This window comes from Sprattus sprattus (assembly GCF_963457725.1).
Source record: "Sprattus sprattus genome assembly, chromosome: 8".
Classification (NCBI taxonomy): domain Eukaryota; kingdom Metazoa; phylum Chordata; class Actinopteri; order Clupeiformes; family Clupeidae; genus Sprattus; species Sprattus sprattus.
Window position 1 is genome coordinate 13,734,648 of NC_137927.1, and position 11,984 is coordinate 13,746,631.

An 11,984-nucleotide genomic window follows, 5' to 3' on the forward strand; every position below is an offset into this window, starting at 1 on the left:
AAAAAGATGATAAAGAAAATTAGGTTTCGCTGAGCTTTAACTTTCATGAAAGACAACTGTTGAGTTTTGGGTCAATTTGCCTGTACATTGTGGTCCAGAGGATAGATTCTCAAGGTGATAGAGAGATGTAGATGCTCTAATCGGAACAGTCAGTTGACAGTCAGTGTGTTGTGGATGTACAGTGTGTGCATGAAAGTATATATATATATTAAAATACACAGACACAAGCAAACACATCTATTAAGACTTACCCCCAAATATTTGTGGTTAAGGTTGCTGTGTGTTTTTTGGTCTACTCCTTGTTGGTCCTTGTTACGTGCCTGTCTAGGGTCAGGCAACGTAAACAAACAAAAAAACGAGTTGGAGGGAAATAATGCAACTGGCAGACAACGTCGGATAAGGGAAAAAATAATCGGTAATTTATTATCATGAACTACCAAAAATATATTGAATGAAGAAAAAATATTGAAGCCAGGAAAAACCAGTGGGACAACAAAAAGTAAACAACAAAATGGTTCAAAGTAGCAAAGGAACAAAGAAACAAACGGGCCTCCCGAAATAGGCCACATGGAATCCCGGACCTCCCTCTCGGACTCTCACTCCAAGACGGGTAGATGTTCTAGGCGAGGCACCGAGTCTCCCTGCGCAACAATACTGCTGGCGGCCAACCCATCAAATGCGTCTATCCCGGAAGAACTCTCAGGTGACATCACAAATCCTCTTTTAAAGGGCCGGCTCCTATCGTGCACCCAATCAGGAGAGAACGGCAATTAAGCCTTCTGCTGGGCTGTCTGTAAAACACGGAACATACCAGAGCAGTATACCTAGAATCACAATATTTTCAGGGACTTAACAGTCCTTTATTCAATTTTTATGGTTGGTATCTTTTTGTTCTTCATTTTATCCACGTATTACCCATTAAGCTTGTATTGCTTTTAGATTTTCCTAGCTTATCTGTCTTTTTTTATTCCTTTTACTCATATGCATTAGTTGAAATTTGGCTTTTTTTTATAGAGGTTTTTCGTATTTATTTTTATGCTATTTTGTCTTTTATTCTTTCCACTTTTATTCCTTTTATTTATTTTGTAATTATTTTCTAAATGTATTATGAAGCTAATTACCATGACTGTAAAGCACTTTGGTACAACCCCTCTTGTTTTTAAAGTTGACTTGACTTGACTCACCCTTTTAGAGCAGTGTGCAGTGGTATGCTGCTTAAAATATGCTTGGGGCAGGTATGGTATTACAAAAAAAATAATAACATAAAATAATGGCCCATGCCTGACTGCTTGATGACACAGCCCCCTACCCCTCTCATATTTCCTAGCAAGCTGTAAGCAAGAAAAAGAAACACAGCTCTTCTCTTTGCAGCATCGGGTTCTGTCAGCACCTTGCACATATCGGGCTAACAATGCAAATGCTGGCTAATAAGACGCTGAATTTGCATACTCTGTCCGTCATGTTTAGGAATCTGTATGCAAGAGAAGAAAACTCTCAGGCGCTGACAGGTCAACCATGACATCCATATTAACGCTGCAGTATATTTCAAGCAGACTGTTTGCCTTTCGCCGGTAAACAGGATGCCTGAGAATGATTTCTATAGTTCTAGATTATGTTGTGAGAAAGTAATGCTTCTGATGGAATAACACTGAATATTTCATTGGCTACCAAGTGGAGTAGACTTTCATCTGAATTAGCCCAAGTCATTATAGACTGGCCCAACCCTGGCATCACACCTCCTGAGTGGATTTAATCTCTGCAGAATCAGAGCGGTGTGAGGAAACTAGACTAAAAGGTCTTTTTTTGGTTGAGAAATCTGTTGTTTTTCAACCCGCGATTCCAGAAAATCAATAAACTTGAGCTTGGTGTAGACTGTACACAGCGGTCGTTTGGAGTGTTTTTGTTAAAGGTTATTTAAAATGACCTTTCGCTATTTTACTAAAATATCATTTTACGATTATCACAGATTGGACTGACAGGTATTTGGTGCACTAGCGGAGCTTCAATAGACGTGCACCAACGGCCAACCCCTAACGTTCTCCTTCGGTGAAATGGACATAAGTCTGGAGATGGATGAGCTCTCAACAGGCCAGTTTTTAGCCTTTCTTATAGCCAGTGACATGAATCTGCTACCTTTTACAAAATATATATCACAATTCCTGTAACAGAACGTTCCTTCAGAGGTCATCAAGTTTGCGGAAATGAAATGTCGCAAGGTGAATGTTGGGGTTAATGATGCCTCAGCCAGGGCTTTGAACCAGAATTTTTTCCCAATTGATTCGTTCCGAACAGAAACAGTATTTTAACGTTTCCGGTTTTCGTTCCAACCCTGAAATTGACGTTCCTGAACCGGTTACAACAAAAAAATAAAGTTCCTGAACCGGTTAATAGTGTTCCATGTCAGCTGCGGGACATACAAATAAGTAGGCTGATCATTAGGACTTTAAAATAATCTTATATGTCTCTATCTTGTCATTAAACATTAAAAAAGCACTATAGGCTACATTATGTAAGCGGAAACTGTAATTCTGACATTTTGTAAGTATTATACATGAGTTAAGACAAGGAAAATGTATGCCATGTTGTTTATTGGGCAAACAAAACATAACAGCATTTGGCCAAACCTCGTCAGGGCCCAATCAGTGCATTTTTGTCAACAGAGACGATACAAATATTACAAAACTACAATGGTATCTACATACATCCATCAATGTTGTATTTGGATTTGTTAGTCGCGGGGTCAAATGAATAATGCTGCCGCATAGGATTCTCGCAATGTCTTCCCATCTGAACAAAAAAGTTAAAACTCCAAATATGAGAACTACCGTATTAGCCTACGTTTTAAATAAAGACTTAACAAACTAGGGTAGGTTATGCTGGGCAATAAGGATTGCTAATATACGTCATGAAACGCATAGAATTGTGGGTACGTTTGGCCAGGTCGCTGCTTGCTGCTTGAAAACAATTGAAGTCCAAGCAGCAAGTAGCAAACTGGTCTAGTACGTATTGAACATACAGTAGCTGTAAGCGGTCAGTTAGCGGCTTCAAGCACTTCAAAATCACACCAAATGCAGCGAGAGGAATTAAACATTGTCGGGCCATACAGACTAAAATTAAATAAAGACGCAAAGACAAGGTATATCGAAAAACTCAAAGGAGTCAAAGGAGTTGATCCCTATGAGCACAGCGACTGGTCCAGGGACATCAGCCTGTTGCCCAATTTCCAGCATCCATATATCTATGAGTGTACATGTCTATGCTCGCGCCGACTTGTTTGTGCCGCGGATTCCCAAAATGACGTTTATGACATCACATTAGCAATCTCTATAGCCAGGTAGTCTACTGCCAATGCTAACTGTATAACTTAGCTATAATTTCCTTAACTTGACCCTGCAGATTTTTACAACAATGCATTAGAAATTCGTAGCCTATCTTATAGAATTAAAAACAAACATGTGTGAGATACTTGGTACAATATTTACCTCTTCTTAAGATTGAGTTTGAGAGACTGGTGGCTATAGATTTGATCCGATAAGGCTACTAGCTGGCGGCGCGCGGCAAGGTTCTCTAAGTGAACGACTGGAAGAGAACATCACCAATCATATTGCATTTAGGAATCTTGTGAAAGAGCGAAAAAATAACGTTATTAACCGGTTACCATTATTTTAGGGAAACGATTCTGATCCGGAACATAATTTTTTTTAAAGTTTCTGGTTTCGTTTCTGTTCCTAGCAAAACATCAAAAGTTTCTGGTTTTCGTTTTCGTTCCGTGAACCGGTTCAAAGCCTTGGCCTCAGCATTATAGGCCTTGAATAGGTCACCTTCACCATGGTTTTAATCAAATACAGACGGTTAGCCTATTTCTAAGAATCCATTAATCAGTTGTATCCATCTACCCCAACTATAAAGTTGTAACTGGGAAATTTCAAGTCAGAACTATTCGTCTTTCGAGTCGTCTGGACGGCAGTATTAGTTTGCAGAAAATAAAGAAACACACATTCACAAACCGATAGACATCAAAAACTGTTGATTTTAGAGTGGATCATTGATTTAATTTCCCATTAAACAAATAGTCTAACTTAAACTACAATTTAATTAAGGACAGCTGGGGCCTTGAAATGGCCTTCGTCAGTGAACACATTTGTTTTTCTTGGTAGCCTGATCATTAGGGACCAAAAAAGAACACCCACAGAACTGTACCACTGATTAATTTGCACCTGTCGGTAGGAAAGGCAGTCTCATCCCCTGATATGGTGTTTGAGGTATTGCTAAAAGACTGAAGGAAAACTGCTCAACAATGCTCAACAAGAAGGAAGAACATTTCGGTGTCATTTTCTCCCTCTCTGTACGCCTTTTCATCAGTCCTTTGTCCGGTCCTCATCTCCTTTGATGTGTTCCTCGATCCGATTTATAAGACTGGGTGACATTTCATTCTCTCACCTCACTCTCTGTGCTTTTAGGTGCGACAACGGTGTTACTCTGAGCTCTTCAAACTTTACAGAGATAAATGCTACATGCTCCCCAGATGCTGGGTAGCATTTGGAGGCTGGATCAGTGCAGTTGATGAGCACCATATGGAGTCCCATGTCTCGGACTGAATTGCCAGCGTTCACAGTTTGGGCTGTTGCTGCAGCGCTGGGTAGCTAGTAGCATTCTCAAAGCTTTTTTTCATGTCAACCCCTACATCTCCTCACACATCTGTCCTTCTACCCTCTCTTTTGTAACTGTTTAATCGATTGTGGTCAGGCCTAATTTGGAAGTTAGCCATTGGAATTATTGTGGAAAGGAACAGCAGACAATGGCAGAAGACAAAAAGGAATTAAGGTCTATTTTAAATCATGCCCCTTATTGTTTTCCCCAGTCTTTATCCTTGTCCCTTCATGGTTCAGGCTTTTTGTTTCTCACTCTCTTAAGGTGTCATCTCTTTGGCTTCCATGAGATAAGAGAATTTAACCACTCTCTCCTTCTCTGCCTCTTCCAGGACAGTGGCAAATTGATAAACTATGGCCACTGAAGCTGTGCTGTCAGAGTAATAAACCGGGGTGGGAATGTGTCCACATGCTTGACGTCGAAAGGGGTCACTCTCTGCCCCGGTCATGATGAACACGGTGCTGTGCGGGGCAGTGCCATTTTGGCATCTACTGCACGGGAGAGCTTGTGCGTGTGCCAACTAGCCATCACCTTATAAAACCCTGAATTACAACGAGGGCCTCAGAACCGTTTAAACTGGATATTTAAGCAAAGAAGCCCCTTACACACCTATCAAGTATCACCCATTTGCAGTACTACACATTGCTGGCCAGGAGCAAGGAGGACAGTGAGGGATAATTTTTTGTTTTGTTTTTCTTTTTTACTCTTTTTAGAATTTTCTTGAAAAAAAAATAACCAATTAGGAGCAGGGTCGGGTAAGCCTTCTCCATCAAACATTTCATTAAGGATTAAAATGAGCCGGCTATTAAAGCTGCTTTCTAAGAGATAGAAGCCTCTCAGCTCTTCCAATTAAAAGGCCACATACCATATTCAATGTCCCTGGTCTGCAGGGAATAAGAGAGTATTAAAAGTAGATATAGGTGGCTGCAGTGGGTGACATTAAAACAGCGGTAAGGAGTTTTCGTCTGAAACTAGTAAGCTAACTACCTTAAAGCCATGCATAAACCTTCCAAACACCACCAACAGCCCAGTTGGCAATAATAAAAGCTTGCTAACATGCTAATTGGAGGATTTTGCCGATGTCATTGGCAGTGTCGCGCTGTGAATGCTTTTTCTACATTTTCGCAGAGTATTCCGGTCCAGAACACAGAACTACATGGTGCATATTCTGTATAGCTAGTGGGAACGACACAGATGTATCTGTCCTTCACATGGCCAGGACCACAGAGATGCTACCTAAACTAGTTTCCTATAGAGACCTGCCTGAGAAAATGTAAAATTGTTTAATGGTTTCCTGTTTTTTTATTTTTTGTTTTCACTTCGCCTGGTTCATTTTATTTGTCCATGCTCCAACCTTGTTCCTGTTATCAGATGGGAAATGCAAAAAAAAGCCTCTTAACTGCAGCTGCTACTTGAGAGAGAAGCCTTCCTGTGAATCAGGGCCATGTTCACTCTATGCCCTTGCCTTTTTTTCATCTTAATTAAGACCTTTACAGACAAAGGTTGCTTCAGGCTGTGAGACATTTTGAACATCTGTGGGCTCCTTGGAGAGACATTGCTGTAGACATTATAGAAACGGGGGGAAAAAGTACAAATATTTTTATTAGGCTTGGCCTTGTCTGGGCATAGCCACAATGGATTTTCACAGTCAAAGCAGGCTGTCACACAAATGGAGGTGAGATTGAAGCAAATATTGGCAGAGTGGTTTTTTTGAGCTGCACAAACCTGAACTTGGACCAGGAAACGTGGCAACCAGTTAGAGTGGATTTCAAAAAACATTTTCATCGTATGCAAATGTGAGGTTGCCATGTTTTATTATGGAAGGATTTTAATCTGCTGCCTGGTGATGATTTAAAAAATGTCCTTGCGGTTGGATGGCATTCAGTTACCACACATTGAGTTGCCCTCCACCTGTCATTTCAGGGAGCACATCTCCTAGATTGTGAGGTAGAAATCGACTGTGCTGCTAATCCCTTAGTAATCAGCCAAATCTACTTGCTCTTTTATGACAAAGGAACGGCTGATATTAGGAATTCCCACAGAAACAGAGGCTGTATCCAGTTATGAATGCTGAGGCAGATGGACCATTCAAATGTTTTAAGGGAAATTATTATACGGTTGGTTTGCATGACAGGAGTAGCCCAGCGCTGCTTTTTTCTGAAAAAAGTGTGATTTCATTTGTAACAGCCTCTCTCTTTTACCTTAGGGAGACCATGCAAGACCAATTTATTTCCACTGGCAGGATACAGAATGCATGTCTTGAGTTAAATTGAAGCATACAGTACGTCCTCAATCACATATTTAGCCTATTGGATATATATATATATATATATATATATATATATATATATATATATATATATATATATATATAAATTATACATTGCTTCAATGTGTGGCTATGTTAATGGCCTCAACGTTTTGCTCTACAATGTTTTATTTTGTATGAGAGAGTATAAAAACTAGGAGTTGTTTGTTTTGGCTGGGTGGATGATTAGACTGCTGGGTAGTTAGAGACATACAGATGTAGAAAGCTACATTTAAATGTGTTTAAAGGTGGTGAGCATCATGTCAGGTTAAGAACCCATCCTCCTTGTAACCAGTCCTCAGGTTATTGCTGTTACATATCTGTCGGTTTTTCACCTGGTCACATTCAAGTGAGTCTCATCTCTGTGCCCTTATTTATTTTAATCAGCCTTCAAAGTGTATGTGCAACGCTCATTGGAAATTGAGTTATCATAGTTAGTGGCTTCAGTGAACTTGGATAATAATGGTGTTTCTGCAAGAGTGTAAAAGGAATTTGGGCTTTTTAATTGACATGGGAGAAACAACTTTGAACACACGTATGATAGTGGGCATTCAAGTGGCTAATACCAACACCAGTGCTGGAGCACAGCCTACAGATGTTCATCTTGACATTCACTGGCTTGTATGCATTACATTAAAACAACAGATGGGAATAGGTTAAAGAGAATAGGTTAAAGAGTGTGTACTAATGAAGAGAGAAGAACAAATAAGTACACCATTGGTTCTGGCCAATCAATTAATCAAATATGCTGTAGTTTTAGATTAACCAATAGGGGGAGGATATCACTGCGATTAATAGTCTTACTTTACTTCTATTCTTAAGTTCTTCTATTAAGTCCATTCAATTAATAATTTGAACATACAGTATTATCATGTTGACTGTGATTTTAAAATAGAGCTGTATGCGGTGTAATCCCTACTGAGTTTACTCACCAGGCTTGCCTTCTAATTCCAAATGACTAATGGCAGTAACATTATTAGTGTTAATAGGCTTATTTCCCACAGTGGCCTGATTTGAAAGTCACATTGTGGGGATGTGATTATTTTGCGATGCATCGCTATGGGCTAATCTGGCTTGCATGTGTTGCTTATAGGCAAGCTATGTAACATATTTGAGAATCCGATATTGTCAAAACACCAGCTTTTTAACACTCAGAAAAATGTACATGTATAAAAAAAACAATCATGGCAGAAGCACACAAGCAAGATATTGTCACTTTTTAGACTCAATTTTTATTTAATTATTTTTTTTGCCAGCAAAGGAAAATAACATAATTCAACTTCTCTGAGTTCCTGCATATAGTTTCCCCCAAATGCGGACCTATTACCATTTCATCTAAAAGGCTTAGTCACAAGAACCCCGTTGAGGTACTCTTCACTGTGGGACTTAGGTAAGTGCCATGTTTAAAATGTCATCAGTTGGACTGTAGGTGTGGAGAGGGTGGGGGGGGGGGGGAGCAGGCGATTAGCGTACAGGGGCTTTTTCTCTCACTGAGATGAATCATACCCCACTGAATTAAATCAAATGGGTTTTAAAGTGACTGAGCGAATGGGTAGGAGATGCCGAAACACGGTTTACAGATCAAGAGTGCGGCACGCATCAGCTCCTTTCCCAAAGGCAACTTGTACAAATAACCACACAGCGCAGCCTCGTCCACTTAGCCAGAAATGGGCTCTGCAAGAGGCTCTTCTCTTTCTCATGTGAGTAATGCACCATAATGAATCACTCCAGGGCCCCTGGTAGAGAAGCACCATCAGACCTGAACTAGGGTTGCGCTATTCAGACTTCCTCCCATCCATTGTTTCAACCTCGTATGCAATTCCACCCCGGGCGCTTGGCTAGAGCTTATTTCTCCAGGCCGACTCTTTTCTCCACAGTTTTCTCTCTCAGCCCGTGTCTTTCATTAGGCGCGCTATAAATGTTTCTGCACCGAGAGGTCGTAGCATGGTCATCATTAGTCACCGAAATCATAAGTTTAGTTAGGGGCTGCCGAAAGGCTTTTGCGAAGGCAGCACAAAAATCCCACTTATTCTCTCGCCACGACTTCAAAAGCAGGAGCGCAAGCTGTCTGGTTTACAGAATTAATAAGCGAGAATAAGAATAGTAATTCAGAGGCCGCTGAGAGAAAGAACAACATTGAAATGCAACAGTAAAACAGAGCAACAAGCGGTGGGATGTTTAGGCAGTGTTGACAGTGGGAGTTGTGGAAGATGAACATCCCCTGTACCCGCTGTTGGTCTGTTAAGGTGCTGGTGTTGACCCCCCTCTGTGGATGTGGCTGGCATTCTATATCTGCGCTACAGATGGTGTTTCTGAGACCCGCGTACCACACAAGAAGCATCAGGTCCAAGGAAAAAAAAACGTACTTCTAATTTCTAGTGAAACTTGCCTGATAGAAGATAGGCTTTGACGATATATAGGCAAACTGCTATTTTTGCATTGAAACCATCCCTTCACCCTATAAGGCAGAATTCAGTCTGGGAATGTCCATGTTCTGGATTTGACTGACATTTGTGACATTTAAGCTCACTGTTTATTGTATTAACAAATACTGTTTATTCATTAACCATTCATATAACTACTTGTGCGTCATGCCATTACATTAATTAAGATCTTCCAATTGGCATATCTATTGTTTGGTAATATTGTAGGTAATTTAATATATAATGGTGTCAGATTAATTGTGATTTTTGCAGTATTTATCACTCAGACACATATACATGTAGACCTTCCAGCCTGGTGTTTTCTGTCGTGGTAACATTTTTTATGTCCTTACAACCCTAACCCTAAAAGTGAAAAAAGAGAGAAAGGAAAGAAACATTTGTCATAGAGAGGGACTGGTTGAGAAATGAAATTAGTTCGTTATGGTATGGTGAATAATGTGCATAGTGTTAGCAGATTAGAAGATGTTAGCAGATGTTAAAATTTCTGTTATTTCAATAGGGGAAGACTGAAGCATGCTAGAACAAAGCTGAGAGATGGTCTACCGCATACATTGTGTACAGAGCATGACTTAGCCATGATCCTGCAAGGAAAGGAAAACATAAGCGTTGTGTTGTATTTAGAGTGCTTTTGAACTGTACTCGTCGATATCTGACAGTGCACTTGCCTCCTGTTTGTGAGAGCCCTGTTGCGAGAGAGTGGCATCTAAAAGCACCAAAATCCATGTAAATCAGGCCAACACTTTGGCGTTGAGGGCTCCAGGGAGAAGGGAGGGGTGGGTGCTTGTGCACAGAGGGCGGGGGGGAATGGAGAGCTCAGCCACCCTTCAACAACACTCCAGCTGCCAAGAACCTCATCTCTGACTTCTGCCTTTGTGCATGGCTGCGAGAATAGTGTAGATGTATTCTACTGCACGGGTCCTATGCTTGCACATCTGTGTGGTGTGCATCTGAATATATATTTCAATACAATATAATAATTTTTATGATTTTGATTGTTTGTGCATATGTGTGGGTTTATGTGTGTAAGAGAGAGATATAGAGAGAGAGAGAGAGCATGCAAAGCAGTGTAGTGAGTAAGCTCACAGCTCATTTACTGTCTTAATTACCACACTGCTATTCTAGCCGCACAGTCCACACCATGGATTCAAACAGCATGAGCAAGTTCGGACATAAAAGGCGAGAGGCAGGGGGTGGGGGTTGTGTGTAATATAGTATTGTTCTTTGTGTAATTATTTTTGGGAGACACACCGGGAGTCAACCTATCATTACCCATTTATGAAATGCACTGTGCGTAACAGGGAGATCAGATGGACTAATGGACACCTATCTGATTCAGGCTCTTCGGGCTCTTTCTCCATCATGACACTTGAGCATTTGATTCAGCTTGTCTGCATGTATAGGATCCTGCACTTTGCCTTTTGAAGTTCATTCATCGTATGTAACAGTCCTGTCACTGTGCGCCGTTTTCTGTAGCTCGGATTCTAAAGTCTGGGTTTCTCAGGATCCTCTGTGCTGTGTGGTTCAGCAGTCCTGTTTGGCGTAATGTTAATTCGTGAGACTCATTCATCACCGAACCAATAGACTAATTCTGCTCGGAGCGATTTATCACCCTCCCCCTTCTGGGAAACAATATGAGCCCCACGTTTCGTTCGTCTGAGTTTATGTCCATGCCAACCACTCCCATGCCTGGGCCCGCGTCGGAGATTCATGGTCGGTGGGGAAAAAAAATGCGGTGCCATAAATCGCATACATAATGAGTCTGTGCCGTAACAGACAAAGCACTCGGCTTGCTGAGATGTTCACTATTTCCTCCCCCTGTCTCTCTCTCTCTCTCTCTCTCTGTCTCTTTTCTGACGTTACTCCCGTAAATGTTCCAGCTGCATTGAGCGAGACAAGCTGCTGATGTTAGACTTCTCCCGACGTCGGGATGATTTGTCATGTTAGGGAACGCTCTGGCAAGGCCCAGGCGCGGCAGAACACAGGGAGAAGCTCCATCTGACACTCCACCTCCTGCCTCCGCTGGTGCCGTCAGGGTTTTATAACTCCTGTGCTAGACATATGGATGTCACTCACTGGAAACTGACACAGCAGGTCCAAAACTCTGCATCACTACACCGTGGAACTGAAAATAGGATTCCTAATGTTCCATAATGTTGATTGCCACAGAAGACTAGCACAAGTGATTCTCAATGTTACATATGGGCAAATATATGAGCTATATCCTACAAGTACAAGATGAAGATCTGTAGGTAGACAGAAATGGAAGACCTTTGACATAGGTGGTCCGACTAGGACTAGGATATGTGAGAAAAGTCTGCTAGAATGGCTTTTGCAGGAAGCTTTGAAGAGCTTGATCATATAGATGGCCTCTATTCAGTCATCGACACTACAGGGCGTTAGTTGTGGGGCACGAGACAGAGAGGGAGAGAGAGAGAGAGAGAGAGTGAAAGAGAGTGAGAAAGAGAGAGAGAGCGCGAGTGAGAGAAAGAGAGAGACAGAGAGAGAAGCATCCTGAAGCCTATGACATTAGCTGGCCCGGGTACCAGCGGCTGTTATTGAAATATTTATACAGATTTTATGAG

The 11,984-nt window shown here is 41.3% G+C and overlaps 1 protein-coding gene across 1 annotated transcript in view; it reads left to right on the forward strand.

Annotated features, from left to right (window-relative positions):
• The window catches only part of spon1a (spondin 1a), a gene marked incomplete at both ends in the record, with an annotated part of 80,464 nt that overhangs the window by 53,965 nt on the left and 14,515 nt on the right, over positions 1-11,984 (forward strand). The gene's annotated exons all lie outside the window — the stretch shown is intronic.